Source organism: Protopterus annectens, chromosome 6.part0 (assembly GCF_019279795.1).
Source record: "Protopterus annectens isolate FY-2018-M chromosome 6.part0, PAN1.0, whole genome shotgun sequence".
In the NCBI taxonomy this organism is placed as follows: Eukaryota; Metazoa; Chordata; order Ceratodontiformes; family Protopteridae; genus Protopterus; species Protopterus annectens.
Window position 1 is genome coordinate 440852213 of NC_056737.1, and position 20941 is coordinate 440873153.

The following is a 20941-nucleotide window of genomic DNA, read 5'->3' on the forward strand; positions in this document are numbered from 1 at the left end:
TTGTCTGTGTATATGTGTATATATCTATATATATATCTCATATATCTATATCTATATATATATATATATATATATATATATATATATATATATATATATATGCCTGAATATATTTTTCAATGTATAGATGTGTGTGCATATCTGCATCATTGTAATGTGTACTCCTTCCACATTTCTGCATGATATGTTACAGATATTGCCCTGAGATTTTACAGGTGAATTGGCTTACTGTTAAAACATTGTAGCTGTGTTGTGGAGGGTCCTGGAGTCAGGAAATGCATTTGCTGGATATTGAATTGCACAGCATATATGTTAGGGCTGTGGAGGGTGGGTAACATAGCACTAATTACCAGGTATCCCTCATTTGAGCCCCCACCCCCATTAACAGTGCATATGGTCTTTTATGTTGTAGTGACTGGTTTTTGATCCCATGTGAAAATACTATACACATTTCTATCTGTATATATATATACATATATATATATATATATATATATATATATATATATATATATATATATATATATATATTTTGCTCGAGTGAGCGAATGTCCGAATCCAAAATAACCATAAAAAGTGCTTTCGTTAAAATGTGTTACAAAAAAATAACATATATATATGGTTTACTATCATAAATTCGAAAATCAGAAAAAAATGTGTCTGCATTTTCGAATTTATACATCGGAAATGAACATTTCCGAATTAACCTAAAGTCGAAAACAGCTGTGTATTGTCGAAAATGTCGCTCGCGACATTTACGGCAATACACAGCACTCCCACCCGTCCCGTAACTACCTACCTACCTAGCCTAAACTCACAGTTATGCAGGGGGGCAAGCCCCCCTGCACCCCCCTGTGGGGGGCTGCACCCCCCACACCCCCCCTACCTTAATATTCCAACTCCGAGATCGCACTACAGTGAGGAAAGGGATGTATTTCCCTAACCGCACTGTACCGCGATCCCCTCACATGAGCGAACGTTAGAATTATGAATGCACAGTCCATTCACAATGGTAACGTTCACTCACATCACCTGCCGAAATATGAAGTATTCGAACATCTGTTGTTCGAATACTTCATAACGTCTGAAGTGCACGTCGGCATTGTGATAGTAAACCTATATATATATATATATATATATATATATATATATATATATATATATATATATATATATATATGTATATATATATATATATATATATATATATATATATATATATATTTATATATGTATATCTACATAATTATATATGTAAAACCCCCATATATAGGTTCATAGGTTAATAGGTAGGTACTAGGCTATTGGACCTAGAGCCTATACAAGCCTAGCCAAAAAGGTACCCTGGCTTTCGCCACCCAAGAAAATTATTTTCCTGTGCCCCTGTCAAGCAGAAAGACAAAAGTGATCCCCTGGGTGAATTTCTTATTACCCATCCAATCATCAAGTTTTTTCTTGAAGAGTGCTAATGAGGAGCTCTGTTTGACATAGATAGGTAGTCTGTTCCAGAGTATGGGAAGTCTTTGGGACAGGAATCTATCCCTCCAGCATGTTCTGTTTATTGTGGTGACAAGGTTTAGGTCCCTAGAGCATGTAACTCAGAGGGATTGGGATTTCTTTAAGTGGAGCATGTCTAACAGCTCTGGGTTTGACAGAGCTTTATATGTTAGGCAGAGATCGCCTCTGAGTAGGCGATATGCGACAGAGTAAAGCTGGAGTTTTTTGAGTCAGTCTGTGTAGGGCATCTCTTTGAGGCCAGTAATCCTCTTTGTGACATATTTCTGCAGCCTTTCCAGTTGTTGTAGATGTCTTGTGAGGTACATACCAAAAGGGGCATTGTACTCTATAATGGGTTTAATGAGTGATGAGTAGAGGGGAACAATGACCTCTTTTTTTCTGGATGAGAAACCTTTTGTGATGAGGTGTGCCATGTAGAAGGATTTCCTGACCACTGTGGCGATGTGATTATCAAAGGAGAGACTACTGTCCACCTGTGTCCCAAGGTCTTTTATCACACTTTCAGTGTTAAGTAGACTACTGCTTATGTGGTAGTTCATGGGTACAGAGTTTTTACCAAAGGGGATGATAATGCACTTTTTGGCATTGAGCTTGAGCCCATGGCTTTGAGATCAGGCATCTGTCTCAGTGAGGCCCTTTTGTAGGAAGTCCACATCATTAGGAGTTTCGATTATGGCTCCTAGTTTGCGGTCATCTGTGAATTTAGTTAGCCTAAGACCTTCTGTGTTAGCCTGTACTTCAGAGAAGTAGATACCAAACAAGAGAGGACCCAAGACTGAACCCTGTAGTACTCCACTTGTCACTGGTCTGAAGTCAGATTTGGAGTCTGCTACTTTCACAGTGTGGGTTCTGTCAGTAAGCCAGTTGGCAACCCATCTTGTGACATAGGGATTTATACCTAGTTTAGTGAGTTTATCTATAATTCCAGAGTGGGAGATGGTGTCAAACACCTTGGCGAGATCTAGATAGGCTGTGTGAACCACCTTACCCTCATCTATGGCTTTGGTGACTGCTTCAAAGAAGGCTATCAGGTTTAGGAGACATGATTTGTGTTTTACAAACTCGAACTGTGTGGGGTCCAGAGTTTGCAGATCTCCAGTGTCTTTGTTTATGAGCTCCATGGCCTTGCAAACCAGGCTTGTCAGGCTAATGGGGTGATAGTTCCCGGGGTCTTTTGTGGTCCCCCTTTGTGGAGTAGGATAACCGTTGCGGTGCACCATTCAATGGGCACAACACCTGAGGTGAGGCTGTGATTGAACATGGTACTTAGGTGGGGTGCCAGTTCATTCTGTAGTTCATGTAGAAGGCAGCCTGGGGTGTTGTCAGGTCCCATGGATGCTGTGTTCTTGGCTTTGGAGAGTGAGGTTTTTACCTGTGCAGCCATGATTACAGGAACTTTGCATTCTTCCGGTATAAAGATGGGCCCTTTAGGGGGTGAGAGGGGGGTAAAGTTAGCACTGAACCTATCTGCCAGAATGTTGGCAATATCAGTTGGTTCTGTATATTTAGTGCCATTGTGCTGTAACTCAGAGCAGATGTGACTGTTGCCATTGAGATTCTTGACATAGCTATAAAATGCTTTGTGTTTGTCTTTAGAATCAGTGGCGATTTTGTTTTTATAGCTAGCTTTGGAGGATTTTATGAGGGATCTCATCTTCTTACTGAGGCTGACCAGGGAGTTACTCCAATCGTGGGATTTTACTCTTTTTTGCAACAGTTTCTTTCTTCTGTTGTAGAGTTTGTTTATGGCAGAAGACCATCAGATTGGCTTCCTTTTTTGGGAGGATAGCATCTTGGTTCTGTTAGGGATAGCACGATCCATGCACTCCTGTAAGTGCTTATACAGTGCATTTGTGTAGGATTCAGAAGTCATACCTCCATTGTCCATTTGCATGGGTGTTGTGAAGTTTGCCACTTCTGTCTTAAGAAGCGTGAAGTTGGCTTTGGAGAAATCTTTTACAGTTGCTTTCCTAATGGGGGGTGGGAGTGGGATGTGGATGTCTAGGGCGATTAGCTTGTGGCTGGATCTGACCACCGAGGACCTGACCTCTGTTGTGGAACACTGATTGCCCATGTTGGTGATGACTAGGTCTAGGATATTGCTGCCCCTGGTGGGGGTGTGGATAAGTTGATTCAAGGCATTGGAATTGATGAATTCCAGAAAACGTTGAGCAAAAGAGTTGGTGCACGAGTAGTTTTCCCAGTTAATGGTGGGGCAGTTGAAATCACCCATTATTAGGGTGTTGGGTTGTACCTTAATATTTTCCAGTGTATCAGGAAAAGTGGAGTGGGAATCCTGAGGCATGGTGGGGGGTCTGTAGCAAGCTACAATCTGGATTGTGGTTTTGCCCAGAGTTAGTTGAATTTGGATAATCTCGGATGCATTATGCTGAGCAACTAGCTTGGAGGTGTGGCTATCCTTAATGAATATGGACACGCCTTCACCGTTAGTGTTTCGATCCAGATTTGATGGCCGAAAGGTGTGGTATGAATTATAGCCTGGTAATGCAGGGGTGCTCTCTGGAGCTTTGAACCAGGTCTCTGTCACTGCACAGATGCCGATGTTCTCCATTTTAAGGAGTGCCTCGAGTGAGTGAATTTTGAGGTTTAGACTTCCAGCATTGAGTTACATTACCCTCAGGTTTTGCTTGCTTGTACCTGTTACGGTGGTGAATTTGTCATTTGAACCTTGCCTAAAAAAGGCAAATAAGAGCCTTTGCAGTATCCAGAATCCCAAGGGCGACAGGTGCAGGCCATCTCTGGCAAAGCAGAGTGGTATGTCGATTATGTCATCCCAGGCAGACAGATACTGGATTCCCTTAGAATGACACCAGAAGCTTAGCCAATTGTTGATGTCAATCAGTTTGTCCTTGTACTGTGGTATCATTCTGAGTGATGGCAGGATGCTACTCAGGGCAAGGGTCATACCTGCCTGGGCTATAAGATCGGAGAGCTCCTCCATGTCTCTTTTCATGTAGTCCAGAGAGATATGTCTCAGGTCATGCACACCTACATGGACAATGACAGAGTCATATTTGTACTTGTTGTGGAGTGACCTGAGTGTGTGCGTTATGTGGCGGATCCTGGCACCTGACAGGCAGTTGACAGTAACTTTCTCCTTGTTTAGCCTGGTGAGTGGAACATCAGTGTGCCTGACTATAGAGTCACCTATGACTATAGTGTTGGGTATGTTATGCCTTATGGGCTGTGGTTGAGTGGCACACTGAGTATGTGGGCTATGTGTCATTTGGGTTGTGTTGGGGGGTGGAGGTTGCTTGCATTTCTGCTTTGGAGGTCTCGGTTGTCTGGGCAGATTTTTACTGAGAGCCTCTGTGAATGGAGGCAAGTGTTTTGTTCTTCTGTGTGTGTGTTTTGGTGGTGTAGGTTTTGAGGGACTATGTGATGAGTGTGGTGTGGTGCAAGTGTTTACCTTCTCTTGACTGTCTAGTCTAGTTTTCAGTGAAGAGAGCTTTGCTTCCAGTTTGGCTATATAAGTGCATCTTTCACAGGTCATAGTGTTGGGTGGTAGGAGGAGAGGGTTGTCTGTGTACATGAAGCAATTGCTGCACTGTCCCAAGATGCCCAGATTCATCAGGTAGACAGGAGAAAACACCGGGAGCTGACCTTTAGACATGCCTGGGTAGGTGCTTATTTATTAAGTACAAAAATCTGTTTTCCTCTAGACAAGTGAGGAAAGTTGAGTGCTGTAGTAATTTGTAGCTTATTTAGTGCTTACAACGAGTTCTGAACAAGTGCTGAGCTCATAGAAACAGATTTCAGTGCAAAAACTAAAAAGCTGGCTAGTTGCAAGGGAAAATTTGAAGAGCAGATGTTATGGCGCCAGGAATAGTTTAACCTTAGTTAAGTGGGGGGGGGGTCAGGAGCTTACAAACAGTCCTGGATACAGCAAATCTGTATCTGGACAAGACTTGTTACAGGAAAGAGGGGAAGCAAGCTTAGAATTTTTTTTCCAGTAAAGTGGAAATGGAGAAAGCTGGAACAGAAGTTAATTCAAGGTTAAGAATCTGAGTGGGTTGGCCTTCACAAATGTTCTCTATTAGATTAAATGAACTAATGACACTAGACTGGGAGGAATGTCACAGATCAAATATACAGTATTGGTGGGCAACTGCAAAGCCACCAAGTATAAGAACACTACAACACTAGGGAGTCTGGGTGGGGAAACTATTACAGTTTCTAGCTGTAGCCACTAAATGAAAGTTTTAAAACAGATCAAGGAGCAAGCAGACTCTAGAGAATGCTTTTAATTGTAAACAGACTAGATTAGAACACAGAAACCTCATAAAATCAAAAATGCACAGACTAGATTAGAACACAGAAACCTCAAAAAATCAAAAATGCACAGAAAAGCTCGGATAGAACACTCACAAACAGAAAATACAATTCTCAGTATGAAAAAAGTTTACAGTTAAGTAATTCAGTAAACATGCAATTAGAGTAATGAAACAGTATCTAGCAATGAAAAATACAGTTAAAACAGTATAAAACAGTACATAAATGCAACAGTAAAAAAAGCTTTATAACAGCTCAAAATGTAGTAGATTAACTGTATAGCACAATTATAAGCATTTCAGAAGTGCAGTTTGTGAAATACGTGTAAGAAATAACATCCTTTTTTTTTCAATAAACTTTTTATTGATTATTAAACAATATGATATAACAACGACAGCATGAAAAACAAACATTACAATATAATTATAAAGGTTACAAATTATATAAATTCACACTGCTTATAAGAACATATAGTCTATTTTGTGTAAGTTATATCTTATATAACTATATACAACATTTACAAAAAGTTGATCGAAATGCAAAACACTATCTAAATAAATGTACTAAAGTCAAAAACAACAATAGATAGCCCAAAATTTTTGTGACTCAAGACATCTAATATACGCAGTTGATAATGAGTAAAACTTTTTCTAACACTTTGTTAGTAAGAGCCAGCTTTTTGGGACTTTTCATTGATTAAGCTAATTCTTAGCTAATCTATTATCTATTATCTATTAGCTTAATAAGCTAATAGATAAGTACTTTGTATACTGTGATAAAGAAATATGTATCCTGTCTAACTCTATGTCATTATACTGCCTACCATCCTTGCTAATATGTTATTAATGTTACATTTGTAGTAATCTCAGAAATAATAATGGCAGTCTTGTACTTGTATGTAAATAGCCTACGTTTTCGTTAAGTTCTTTCAGCTCATTTACTGTACCTAATTATCAATTTAACTCTGTTGGAGCTTTTCTCCCCTGGCCTCCGCTGAAAAAGGACATGTATCCAGTCGGACCATCCCGGTTAACAAATGTAAAATAAATAATAAATAAATAATAAATAAATTAATGTTTTCTGTGCGGAAATATATGAGTAAGCCAAGGACTGGAAATTTTCCCAATTAAGTTTGGTACGATCAAGCCAATTTTTAGTGACATAGAATTTTATGGGCATACATATGTATATTATCACATGAAAATCTAATCTAGAAAGAGGTATTTGGGGTATATGAAGAATTGCTAGTTCCCAAGATAAAGTAGATTTATGGTATCCCATTTTTTGCAAACGGACCTTCAATGAGGTCCATAGTCTATGTGAGTGATGACATGACCACATAACATGCATAAGATCTGCACTTGAAAATGAACAGCATGAGCATGAGGAAGATTTACTGGGATTAAATTTATTAAGTTTAGTAGGGGTGTGATAAGCATTATTATTTATCATCAGTTGGGTATAGTAAAGTTTCTTGAAGGGTGAGAATTCTATAGTTGCTTTGATAGCAGAGATTTTCTGATTCATATTCAATTGTGTATTAAATCCATCCCAGTATTTAGAAAAAAGACAATCTGATCTATGAATTATATCAATTAAGAGACTATATGATTTAGACAGCATTTTCATTGGCAGTAACAAAGTTTGTATCACCATGTCCAAATTAATAAAATCTTGATTTTTTGGTTTGATGTGAGCATATTTAGTAACAATAATTTCTCTCAACTGTCAAAGAATAGAGAAATATTTACCTCTAACTTCAAGAATTTTGCAAAAGCTAGTTAAGGTTTCATCTTTATGTTTCAAAATATCCCATATATTAAGATTTTTAATTTGAGGAAAATCTGAGAGGTTAATCATATTATTATTTAGTTTAATATTAGGATTTAGGTGAATAGGCTGTAATAACTGAAAAGCACTGTCTAACAACATATTTTAGCAATTCTTGAAATAATTTGACCTTCTGTTTTAAAGACTTTGAGAGTTTAAGAGTATCCATAACATCCATAGACAGGAATGGGAGAGTTGTTGAATTAAAATTTTTGGTTAAAATATGTTGGTACCATATCTTAGTCCAATTAGGAAGATTATTGTAGTTTCCAACACTCGCAGAAGTGATAGATAATAATTTGTTAGCTGATATAATTAAATAGTAAAGATGAAAGTTAGGTAAGCTTAGACCTCCTTTGCTTTTAGGAAGCAGTAACTTAGAGTATGAGATCCTGACTGATTTAGGAAACCACATGAATTTAGTTAATTCCTTGTGGACCTTAGAAAAGAAGAATTTAGGGATTGTTTGATCTATAGAATTGAATTGAAAAAGAAGTTTAGGAAGAATATTCATTTTAATTATCGCTGCCTTAGATAAAAGAGAAAGATTTAGCAGTTCCCATCTGCGTAAATCAAGTACAATTGAAGACCATGTTTTTATTAAATTATTTTGAAATGCTGAAAGACCATTATGTTGAAACTGAATCCCTAAGTATTTAATATTATCAGTAAATTGAAAAGAAGATTCAGGAAATAAGTATACCTTGTGAGCATGAGGGTTTATAGGAAAAATGTTAGTTTTTTTAGAATTGATCTGGTATCCCGAAACCTGTGAAAAACTGTTGACAGAGTGAACTAGCTTTGTAAAATCTGTAGTAGGAGTTTGACAGTATAGTATCAAGTCGTCCGCAAAGGCTGATAAGAGAATATTAGTATTCAGAACTCTGGGAATTCCATGAAAGGAGTTTTGTGCTATATGTAGTAACAGTGGTTCTAAGTATATGTTAAAAAGAAAGGGAGATAATGGGCAACCTTGCTTTGTGCCATTAGTAATCTTAATCAGATTAGACGTCTTTCTATTAATATATAAGAAAGTAGAAGAATCTTTGTACAGGGTTTTGATTAATTCTATATATGTAATGGGTATATTAAAATGTTCCATAGTATTAAATAGAAAATTTCAGTTCACTTTATCAAAAGCCCCCATTGCATTAAGAACTAGTGCATATATAGGATTATTATCTGTCTTGGTAAAGTGTATTAGTGTCTCCAATGTCAAAGTATTGTCCCAAGTATGTCTGTGAGATATAAAGCCAGCTTGGTTTGGAGATACTATTGACGGTATTATTTTTTTTAATCTGTTGGCTAAAAGAGAAGCTAACATTTTTATATCACTGTTAATTAGAGAAATAGGCCTATAACTATGTGGATCTGATTTTTCTTTATTATTTTTTAGAATTAGTATGGTTTTTGAAGTGTTCCAATATAAATCTGATATACCATTTGTCTTTACGTGTTCATAAACTTTAAGAAGAAAGGGTGCTAACACTTGTTTGAAAGTTTTAAAAAATTCAGTTGTAAAGCCATCTGGACCAGGAGATTTGCCATGTTTCAGTCTATCTATAGTCTCTATAATTTCTTGGGTATTTATTGGAGATGTAAGTATGTTTTGTTGTTCTTCATTTAATCTAGGGAATTTAATAGCAGATAAATAACCCATCATATCCTGATTAGCTTTTAAGTCTACTTCTTTAGAGTATACCTCTGTATACAAAGAGGTAAAAAGCTGTAGAATCTCCTCATCAGTGCTGTATATCCTTTTCTCATAGTGTGTAGGTGTTATTCTAGGTAAGTTGAGGTTATTTTTAATTATTCTAGCTAAGGTTTTGGAAGGCACTTGCGCCCATTCAGAGTAAGTAGCCGACATTCTCTGTTCTGATATAGAGAGATTATGTTGATGAAGGAATAATAATTCTTTTTGGGCTTCCAGAATTTGTTCATAATTCAAACAGCTTGGATTTGTTTTATGCTGACTTTCAAGGGTTTGAATCCTTTCCTTTAAAAGAGACTCTTTATTCTTGTATTGTTTTTTAATGTATGAAGCTTTGTTTATTAACATGCCTCTCAAATTTGCCTTACACGCAGCCCATTGAATATCATAAGGAATATCTGTTGAATCTAGATTATTGTACATTTCTTGTATTATTTCAGTACTTAACTTTGTGACTTCCTTATTTGAGAGTAAGTTATTATTCAATGTCCATGTATTGTTCATGTGCGTATATGATATGCTTGGGTCAGTATCAAATATTAGGGATATCCTTGAGTGATCAGAAAAAAATCTAGGTTCTAAAGTGAAATTAATTAGCAAGTGTGACAAGGAATCAGATATAAGAAAGAAGTCTAACCTTGACCATGCATTGTAGCATTTCGAATAGTATGTATAAATATCTTTGCTATTTGAGTAACCAATAGATGATTGGGGATCTATAAGACACAAATCTAACATCAAGTCATTCAAGGCCATAGATGTTTGGTGATTATAAGAAGGTGATCTGCTAGTGCGATCTGTTTCAGGGTTAATAACAACATTCCAGTCACCCCCCATGATGATATAATGATCTTTAAAAGAAGAAAGGATGTTGTATATCTGTATGATGAATAGATGTTGATTATTACATGGACCATACAAATTAAGAATTAGGAACGGTTTGTCCATATTTTGTATGTTGGCAGTAAAATAGCACCATCTTCCCTCTGTATCATAATTCTCATTAATGATAGTACCTTGAAAGTTACGTTTAATCAAAATGGCCACCCCCTTTGAGTTAGAACTAGTTCCTGCCGAAATTATTTTGCTTACCCATTTTTTGTTTCTTTCTTTGTACCATTCTTCTCTAGGCAAATGAGTTTCTTGTATAAAACATAAACTAGCTTGAGATTTAAATAACAAATGAAATAATAATGATCTCTTGGCTTTAATTTGTAGCCCCCTCACATTCCATGAATCAATATTCAAGGGCTTAACCATTAGATATTAAACAACTATGAAGAAAGATATAAGTAATATATGTAGATATGACATACAATGAATTTAATATGCTAGTTTCTATCTGTCTAGTGTTTTGCAGAGTGAGAATTTTCAAAAAATCTTTTCTTAATGTTCTGCATAACTCCCTCGTACCTACCCCGGTGCCTACCCACCTACTCCTACCCATAAAGGAAGCACATGGAAAACTAGGTAAAAGGTAAATATTTTCGATCAACACTATATTTGACATATCAGGAGTTAACATGCAGTTGATCCTAAAAAAAACTATTACTAAATTATGCACAAATATACATATATACATCACATTGAAAAACAAAATGTCAGCCATACTAGAAACTTCGTGACACCCCATTCACATACTCCACAAAATTCAGTGGGTACTTACAGGTAATACATTTTTGAGTCAGTTATATATAAAAGGAGAAGAAAAATGAAAATATACATTCAACAATTTTAAAGCCTGTTAATCTGTATATAAGTCTAACTATATCTTGTCATGTTACTATTCACTAAAAGGTGTATATTTGCAATAATAATTGCAATATAAATTTTATTTATAATTAATGAACAACTGGATAAAGCATCCAAATACTAATGTAATGTAGTTTAGGTTATTTGAATAACAATTAACAGTGTTTAATAGTTTGCTAGTGCTTAACTAAATTATATGAAATATTCTACTAGCAATAATTATCTGCTGTTACTACTACTAACCCCGAGAAACTCTATTTGTCAAACATTAGTTAGTATCAGTGATGATAAATATGATGATATTATGTTAGCATATATATATATAGCACACATCTTAACCAACTGTACTTGTGTTTGATAACATATTTTGTGCACAAACTTGAAATTTAGCATCACAGTTTAACTATGTAATCAATATTATCAAAAATCTAGAAATATCATCTAATATGTAGTCATATTAATTAGTTGAAAGGATTGAAATGGACTTTATAGTGGTATGTACAAAAACATAGCTTCCAAATGCCAGCAAATTAAGAGTTTACATTGTTTTTTACTACATGTTATGTTTGTCAGAATTCATCACATACGCAAAAACATGACTAAATAGCATGTATATATGCCTGTTGCTATTTGTCTTAACCTGTAAAATAGCACTTATCAAAACAATAACGATTTATCCCATCAAGTACATTTATTCTAGCGTTTCAAATTCCATCTGAAATATACGACATTTAACATGTATATATATTGTTGAATTTTTGAGTAGGAATCCATGTTATGTCATAAAACTGCTCCATGACTGTATAATGAATTAACAATACCATTCTAATCACTATTAGAACTATTTACACATTGCAGCTTGCATCCTTTTGTATATAATTCTCTAAGATTTAGAACTGCACACAATAACCTACTTGAAATCATAATAACAAGTTTAGACAATTAAAACACTATATTTTCCATATACCATATTTGTCACATCAGGAGCTCGTAGAGACTTTAGTTAGTTCTGTACTAACCGAAGATTTAGCAGTATAAAGGACACATACATTACTGCCTCTGTGTGTTATAAAAATTAATGAATTATTTTCTATCGCGTAGTACTTACACTCCAACAAGCAATACCATTTGTTTGTAAATAGAAGACTAATCCAGGTCACAAAGTCCATATCTAAAGGGCATACCAACTCTAATCCACATCAGCAGGCGTGCGTAAGATGAGTTTGGTTAAAAACTGAAGCGTGTCGGAAGAATAAAAAAGGTTGAACCACTCCAGCATGTAGAATCAGGCGAAAACAATGTTAAGATCCTTGCCCTCGCAATCACCTAAGGGGATTCTGTTCGCACACCTCAAGGCCTAAAGTACTTGCATCGGATGTCCGAAACAGTCGATCCAAGGGAAACTGAAGAAAACCACATCAGTGTCGTGTCGGATAGTTTTATCTATTTAACGCAGCCATTCTGCTTAAAGAAGACCGCTGGTGTTCATCCAAAAAGGATCCAGTAGCGCCCACTGCCAAAAACAAAAGTTCCCGCTTGTTCAACTACTGATGTATAGTCTTGAGTATCCAAGCAACCGAGTAAGAAAATAAAAGTCTATTGCTGAAGTGACATATCAGAATGTTTGTGTTTTCTTTTCTTTTCTTTATTATTTACTTAGTCGCATGAATGTATTATTTATTTATCATACAGAGGTTATTTAGTTTAGGTGAAATACATCCTTGAATGTTGTCATTCTTCCAATACTCGAGACAGAAGTCAAACAGATTCTCATTTTTTAGTCAAATCTGTTTCGGGAAGTACTTTGAATATGCTTAAAAAAATATCTTTCGCTTCCTGCACATTTGTAGCTGAGTGTCTCTTATCATTATAAGTAAATGACAATGTATTAGGATATCGCATTTGGAACCTGATACCCCTCTTAATTAAGTCTGCGCAGTATGGGGAAAGTTTTTGCCTGTTAGTTTTTATTTGTGGAGGTAAGTCTTGTGAGAAGGAGAGTTTATGTTTGTTCCATATAAGATATTTTTGGCTCTTTGCTGCTGCCAGTATTTTTTGAACATCTTGAAAATTCAATAATTTTGCGTATATGATGCGCATCATTGTACTATCTTGACGAGCTCTAAGAGCTCTGTGTGCTCTCTCAACTATAAGACTATCTGGGTTACAATTGTTTTTCAGTAAAGCTATGAATATTTGCTTAGTTGTTGACAACAGGGTTTGAGCTTCATAAGTTTCTGGTAAACCTCTTATGATTATGTTATTTCGATGGCTTCTCGCCTCTAAATCCACTAGTTTGGTTTGCAGTTCCATAATGGTAACATCCTTGGCGCGCAAATCTTTGTTAATAGTTTCTAAGGCTATTTCATTAGCTTGGTGATTATTTTCAAGAATATCAATTCTTTTAGTGATCAAGTTCAATGTTTTACCAAATCCTGAAAGTTGCTCCGAGAAGTCATGGATAGCATTTTGTATCGGTTGTAATGCCACTTTTAACTCATCAAGATGAAAGTTTGCTTCATTTTTTTCCTTGGTACTTGTTTTATTTGAGTCTGTCACTTGTTTAGTAGCTCTCAATCTTTTAGAACCACTGTCTTTCTCAGGGGAAAGCAACGAAGAAAATTTGGCCTTTGTTGTCTGGGTTTCCATGGTGTTGGAGTTGCCAGCCATGGCTTTCATGTAGATAAAAAAGCGGGATAACTGTTAACTTCAAATGCCTCAATTGTGCACGTGGCGGCAATTTGAAAGGCCCATAAGTGTTTGAAGCAGAATTTAGTAGAAATTAATATTATTTTTAGTGAAAAAGACTCCACAAGTAATAGTCAGAACCTTTAAATGTTATTGGGAAATATGCACAAAAAACAGGCTCAAACGCGTTTAGTTATGCCGGTAATACCAATTTTGTGAGGAGCACTGTGAACTAGGTGTACACTAGACAACGGCCATCTTGAATCCCCCAGAAATAACTTATCCTGCTCTTAGAATCTTAAGGAATTTCTGCTTTGTTTCAGTAATGAAATGCCATCCACAGCCTGATAAAACAAGCACAACCTTTTCAAGACACAGGGTTTATATACCAGTAAGGATGGAAGAGTTAGAAGATCAAATTACTACTCAGTCCCTGCTATTACCCAGTCACTCGTACTACAGGATGTCAGGAGGTCCTGTTACTCTCAATAATAATGAAGACAGACTATCAGCAGAAAATGGCTGCCAGAAACACAGGAAACTCAAACAAAACTACCAGGCCTAGACAACAGTAAGCCTCTATCAAGATTATACCACCTGAGCAGAACACAGAAACCTCACTTTAAAAGCATAGAAAGAACACTCACAAATAGAAAATACAAGTCTCAGTATGAAAAAGCAGTTTACAATTTATATATACATATGAACATATTTATCTATCTATATACAATTGATGTTATATGATTATTTGTGAGTCATACATATATGTACATATAGTTGTCTGTCTGTCTACATTTACAGATATATATTTGTCCATATGTCCATGCATGTTTGGCTCATAATTTTGGCCTGTACCGCATTCTCTTGACAATTGACATGGATGTTCTCAGGATTGAAGTCAGTAACTAATGATGAGACATTTGTGTTTCAGACTTCAACTCCTTCAAAATGTGTTTTAATACATATAACTGTTTAACTAGCAATGTTTTAAGTGTATAAAGGCAATATTTGACATATATCCCTATTTGTGCCCACAATTTTGTACACTTTGTCCAGAATTCTTGCATTAAGAGTTTGTGTGGTATGATATTACTTCATTTCCTGTACTGTTTTACTATAGATAGGTTCATAGATTAGTACTAGGCTAACTGCCCTTGCGAGCCATTTTAAGCCTAGCCAATTATCCCCTGTGAGATTCAAACCCTGCACCGTGTGTTTATAAGGCAAACACCTTAACCATTAGGCCACCCTCCCAACTGATTCTGCTGGATGATATGTTTTTTGAAAACATCAGGGTTAGGTATATCTGCAATGGCTTAGTGGTAAATCATTTTGTGTATGGTGTGCAGGGTCCTACGTTCGAGCCTTACAGAGGCTGTTTATTTTGTTGCAATGCAGAACATGGGCCATTGGATACAGAGTGATTAAGACACTTTAAAGCAGTTGTAACTGGGTTTGCGTGGGTTTGCATGGAGGTAAGCACTGTTAACTGCTAGTTACAGTTTCTTAAACTCTGTTAGCTTCTGAATTGCTTAACCTGTGTAGGTAGTGCTTACCCCCATACAAACAGGCTTAAACCCACTTACTGATGCTTAAAAGTGCTTACTCCCGCTTACCCCCACACTAATTTCTTTAAAAGAAAAGAAAAAGGGGTTGATAGGAAATTGGTGAAAAAAGGGGCACAAAAAGGGAAAGACAGTAGGGAAAATAGCCAGGGATGTGCAGGAAGGGTGTAGGGAAGGTCCATAGCTGTCCATTTCTTCTACAGCAACAGCTGTGCATATACACTGAATTTGGAGGTAGATTTTGAAACTCAAACCCCTGGGTGGGGGTGAGGACAACAATAATTTGTTGTGATGCCAATTATACTGGATTACTTGTGTCCAGTGGAGACGTGTGCGAAATGGACAGCTATGTATGGGGTGCGATTTTTTGGGGGGAACAGATTGCCCTTTTTTTTCAGGTGAGAGTGGGATGTTGGGGAGGGTAATAGGTATATTTGGGGAGGTAGGTTAACAGACAAGACAAACAAGATGCATACAGGGGTGGTATATGACACATGTGGGGGTAAACACCTTGGATGGAGAGGGGTGTTTGGAAGTCATAAGCCCATGAGCCCCCAAATGGAAACAGTGGGACTGAGGTTCCCACCCATGTGCAGTCACCACTGCACATCTGCACCTTCACTGTCCCAAAGGTGGCTGTGCTGGGGGCTGGGTAGGAGGGGCAGGCTCACCCTCTAATTGTGCCACTTGGCCCTCAAGCTTGGGTAGCTGGTCTAAAAACTACCTGTCAATCTCTCTATGCACCATGGCCCAGACCTGACGATGGGTCACAGCTACCTCTCCGGCCCCACTCCCCTGCAGTACTTTCACCCGAAGGTGGTGCAGGAGCAATGGAGGAGGAAGTCCCAGGCTGGGCCCCAGATGTGCTGGTGCCTGATGCCATGGCCAGCTGAGGTGGGACAGGTGGGTCCACTGGGACTGGCCTTCCCATATGAGCTATGGTTTTGCAGTTTTAAGAAAGATATCAGTTAGTCATAGTCAACAGCATTCAGGATTAGTTATAATAGCATGCATAGGTATTCCCATTAACCTAAGACACAAGTTTGCAACAGTTGCAGAGCAAGCAGAACACATGCATATATGGGACAACAGTAGCCATTACAAAAGCATGCAGGTTGCATTGATGGCAACAGGCCAACAATATGGGAGCATTTTAAAATGGTACATGCATAGAACTAAATGTGAATATTTATAAACCAATAGAACATATGTCTCAACAAATGTTTGGAGTGTACACATACCCATTGACGTGTGTAATAAGGTTATTGTTGCACATATGGAGGGGGTGAGAGAGAGAGGTCAATTAACAACTAATATATCCCTGTAGTTTTCACAACTTTCTTAGTCACTGCAGTGATCTGTCCCTTACATGTATTATTACACTACCCAATGTCCTTACTTTGTACAATGTTATGTTTGTAGATTAGTATATATGTGGACTGTGTCTTACGTATAGTCTACACCTCTTACCTGTTATACCTGTTGAGGAAATCATTGTTAACACTACCTGATGATTTCTACACATACTCCAAGATTCCATGCTTGTAGACCAGTATATGAGTGAACTGTGTTGTACCTACAGTCTACACCTCTTACCTGGTATAGCTGTTGAGAAAATCATTGTTAACACTACCTGACAATTTCTACACATACTCCCAGATTCCATGCTTGTAGACAAGTATATAAGTGACCTTTGCTGTACCTACAGTCTACACCTCTTACCTGTTATAGCTGTGGAGACAATCTTTGTTAACACTACCTGACAAATTCTTCACATACTCCCAGATTCCATGTTGATGTTATACACGTATCTAACAATCTGTTATTGCCCACACTCTGGTCAAGGCATGACAGGATGCAGGTGTTAATGTGACATATATTGAGAATTGCTGTTATACACTTTGGTTGAGATGCTGCAATGACAGGTTTGTTTCCATGTACATTCTCTTTTTATGTTCAGGTCTGACTATCCATTATATGTCAGTATAAGCTGCCCACATTTCTTGGATCATCACATTGATTTGTCAGAGGAACATGTTACCAGGCAGCAGATTTGGGCCATTTATCTGGACATGCTGGACAGATCAGAACAGTTGAGGGGTATGACTATGCATACAGTTTGCTACCTGAACATTCTGCCACAGTCTGTGCAGTTGATGGTTATGATTGTACTTACAGCGTACTATCTGGACATTCTAGCAAAGTCTGTACAGTTCTTGGTCTAGTTATGCATACAGCTTTCTATCTGAACATTCTCGCAAACTCTGTACAGTCGTGGGTATGATTATGCATACAACTTACTACCACTCTTGGGATTCAATCCCCTTCTGTGTGTGGTAAAAATATTACAGTTGATATCACAGTACACTGTGCTATCAGGGAATTGGTGTAAAGCATTCCAATGGTTTCTAAGTCTCCCTCAGTTGTTCTATATGACTGACCTCTTGGGACTTTCAACATTGTTATAATGAACTTCCTATACATTTTACCTGCATTCAACAGTGTGGGTAACACTGCTTAATACAACAGTACTATTTATAGAGTGCAACACTACAACAACATATGAAAGCAGGATGTACACAAGCCCTCCTGGGGTTATACATTATTCACAAGATATTACACCTTTATTTCCATGCAACAGTCTTCCTGCCATACTGTCTGGTTTATTCAGTACATCCCATACACAATACATTTTTATACTGGTACAACACTTTCCAGAACTGTTATATTTATTTGTTATGACAGTTCGTGCAGGAATATTACTAACCTGCCTTGCAACCCAGCCTTTGCAGCCTAGCAGCATGGGCTTGCTGGTTTGCAGCCTGCTCATCTGCAGCTGTCAGAGAAATACAGTGATATTTAGCCATTACCTACTCATAGTATACACAATCTAGGCAATCATTATCTACGTAGTAGAATGGGTACTTACTCAGTGCTCGGGCATCGGCCATCTGCCTTGCTTCTTGGATTCTCTGGTCCAAGAGATCACCCCTCTGCCACTTCAGGTCAACATGGAGATGCCTGACCTGCACACCAGTGCAGGAGATATCAGTGGCACTGGTGAGGTCATGGGCAAGACTGCCCTAGGCTTACACTTTATACTGAGAGCCTTGGTACTGGCCCTGCAGTAGTCTCTCCTCATGGTGTTTTACCAGGAGCTATACCATGAATCTGGACTTCTGGGTGCCCCAGCACTGCACTCTAAATTGAGTGCCTTCCCCAACTCCAGACATTCTGCCTACAGTAGGGAGCTTCAACCAAGTATGGAACTTATTGGTGCCTGTGGGGTTTAAATATGCCTGATTTCCTGCATATTCCCATGATTGGACGGTTTTGAAAAGGCTAAGCTATGGGCACACCTGCTTACCTAATGTTGGCATTGCTTAAAGGGGCATACCACTGGGCAGAATGAGTTAGCCGCCCTACACATTGCTTACACCATATAGGCTGACCTGTGCAATGCTTAGCATTGTTTAATATCTAATTACCATTATATTTTCCTTTTGACATTGATTTATTATTTGTTACATGTTATATCTGTGTCTGGTATCTGTGATTCATGTGTACGTACACTGTATGGGGTCCTGGAGACTTCAACACTTTATTACAATAACTTCTCACATCTGGCCTTAGTGCAGTACTCCAGTTCACATATTTATGTTATGTAGCAGGTTATACAACATCACACTGTACATTGATTCATTTCACATGTTCAGTTTGATTTTCCTATGGTGTGGATTTCTTTGTTGACATCTCAATCTTGTGTACTGCTATGATGGCTTAGTGATTAAATACTGTGACTGTAGTGTGCAGGGTCCTGAGTTTGAGCCTTGCAGAGGGTGTTTATTTTGTTGCTGTGCAGAACATGGGCCGTTGGATACAGAGTGATTAAGTCACTATAAAGCAGTTGTAAGCGGGTGTGCGTGTGTTTGCGCAGAGCTAAGCACTGCTAATTTCCAGTTACACTTTCTTATACTCAGTTAGCTTCCATATTGCTTAATCTGTGTAGGCAGTGCTTACCCCCATGCAGACGCACTTAAACATGCATACTAGTGCTTACATATGCTTACTACTGCTTATTTGTGCTTAAACCTGCTTACTAGTACTTTATTCATTATGACACTGACACTTCACATGTGCATTTCCTGCAGTACTCCAGTTCATAAATATATGTTATTTAGTGGGTTTTGCAAAAAAAATATTGGTTATAACGTGCTTTGCCATGTAAAATAGACTGTGCTGCAGTGGGACTTGAACTGGGAATGCCTGCTCATTAGGCGAATTCTCTGCCCACTACACTATTGCTGTGCTGCTTCATTTGCATATATCTTCTTTGTTATTCTCTTCAGCCTTTTAAGCTGCTTTAACCATAGCTAAGCGATGGGCACACCCACACACCTACGGTTAGCTGTACTCAGATTTAAAAAAAAAAATAAAAGGGTTTCTTCATTTACTTTTTCAGTACTGTTACTGTTGTACATATGAGGAACTGTTGGTGTGGATATGCAAACACCTATGAGCGATCCTGCTCATTCCTTAATGCCTTCTGCTGTTCTACATTGCAGGGGCATGTTTATTCTGAGAGCTCTGCTCTCAGACATTCCCCCTGCACTTGTACACACTCCATGTAAGCCTGGGAGCTCAGGCAGTACACCTTCATTATTATGCATGATGTGCTGCCATCCTGCTCCTACACGGGTGCTTCCATGCAGGACTAAGTTAGTCCTGCACAGAAGATTAGTGAATCTGGGGGTATGTCTACTCCAGCTGTTGAAGTGGCAGTGTGAAGTGTATCTGCCTAATGTGCATCTGTGATAACAGATTTCATTTTGATTTTCACGCTCTTCATTCTGGAGAAGAGCTGCTTACAAAAGTACATGCTGTCGAAAAGTGCAATAAATTTCATTGCATTTTCTGTGACATTTGGATATGTTTCTGAAGAAACATATTTGCTGTAGAAATTGCGGAGACTGTTCTCTGTGAAGGCTCTCTTTTAGTCACTGTTGTTCCGAAGCTCGATGAGTTCTAACTGCATGGGATCAGAACCAACTGAAAATGGGTCTCCAAAAATCTTCATGTTATTATCATCTTTATGAAAATCCTCAAACCTAGGTTTGCACTCTTCAATTAACTTAGCCAGTAGGGAACAGTATTTTGTGCAGGTGACTGTGTCAGCAGGCCTTGTGCTTAAGGTTGAGAAATTAAACACTTTCTGCTTGGATAAATGCATCTGCAACAGTTCTATTATGTGAATGCAGGTGATTACATGTTTATACAATCTGTTAGCCAATTAATCCTTCCCTTGTGGTTTCATATATAAGCTGGCTCAGAATTCAGTGATATCTACAGGAAAAGCAAGGTCATTTAACCTCAAATCATCTTTTAAAAATGTGGCATCTTTTCCTTTATTGGTCACAAAGAATTTTATTTCTTCACACAATAACCAAAAAGGCCTAGTGTTGCTGCCTTGTTCAGCCACTGAACTTGACAGAAGTAAATCACACTGTAATGCTCTACAACTACTAATTCAAGAAAGGTTTTTAAGTGCCTGTCATTCAGATACTAGATAAATTGCTTGTGCACC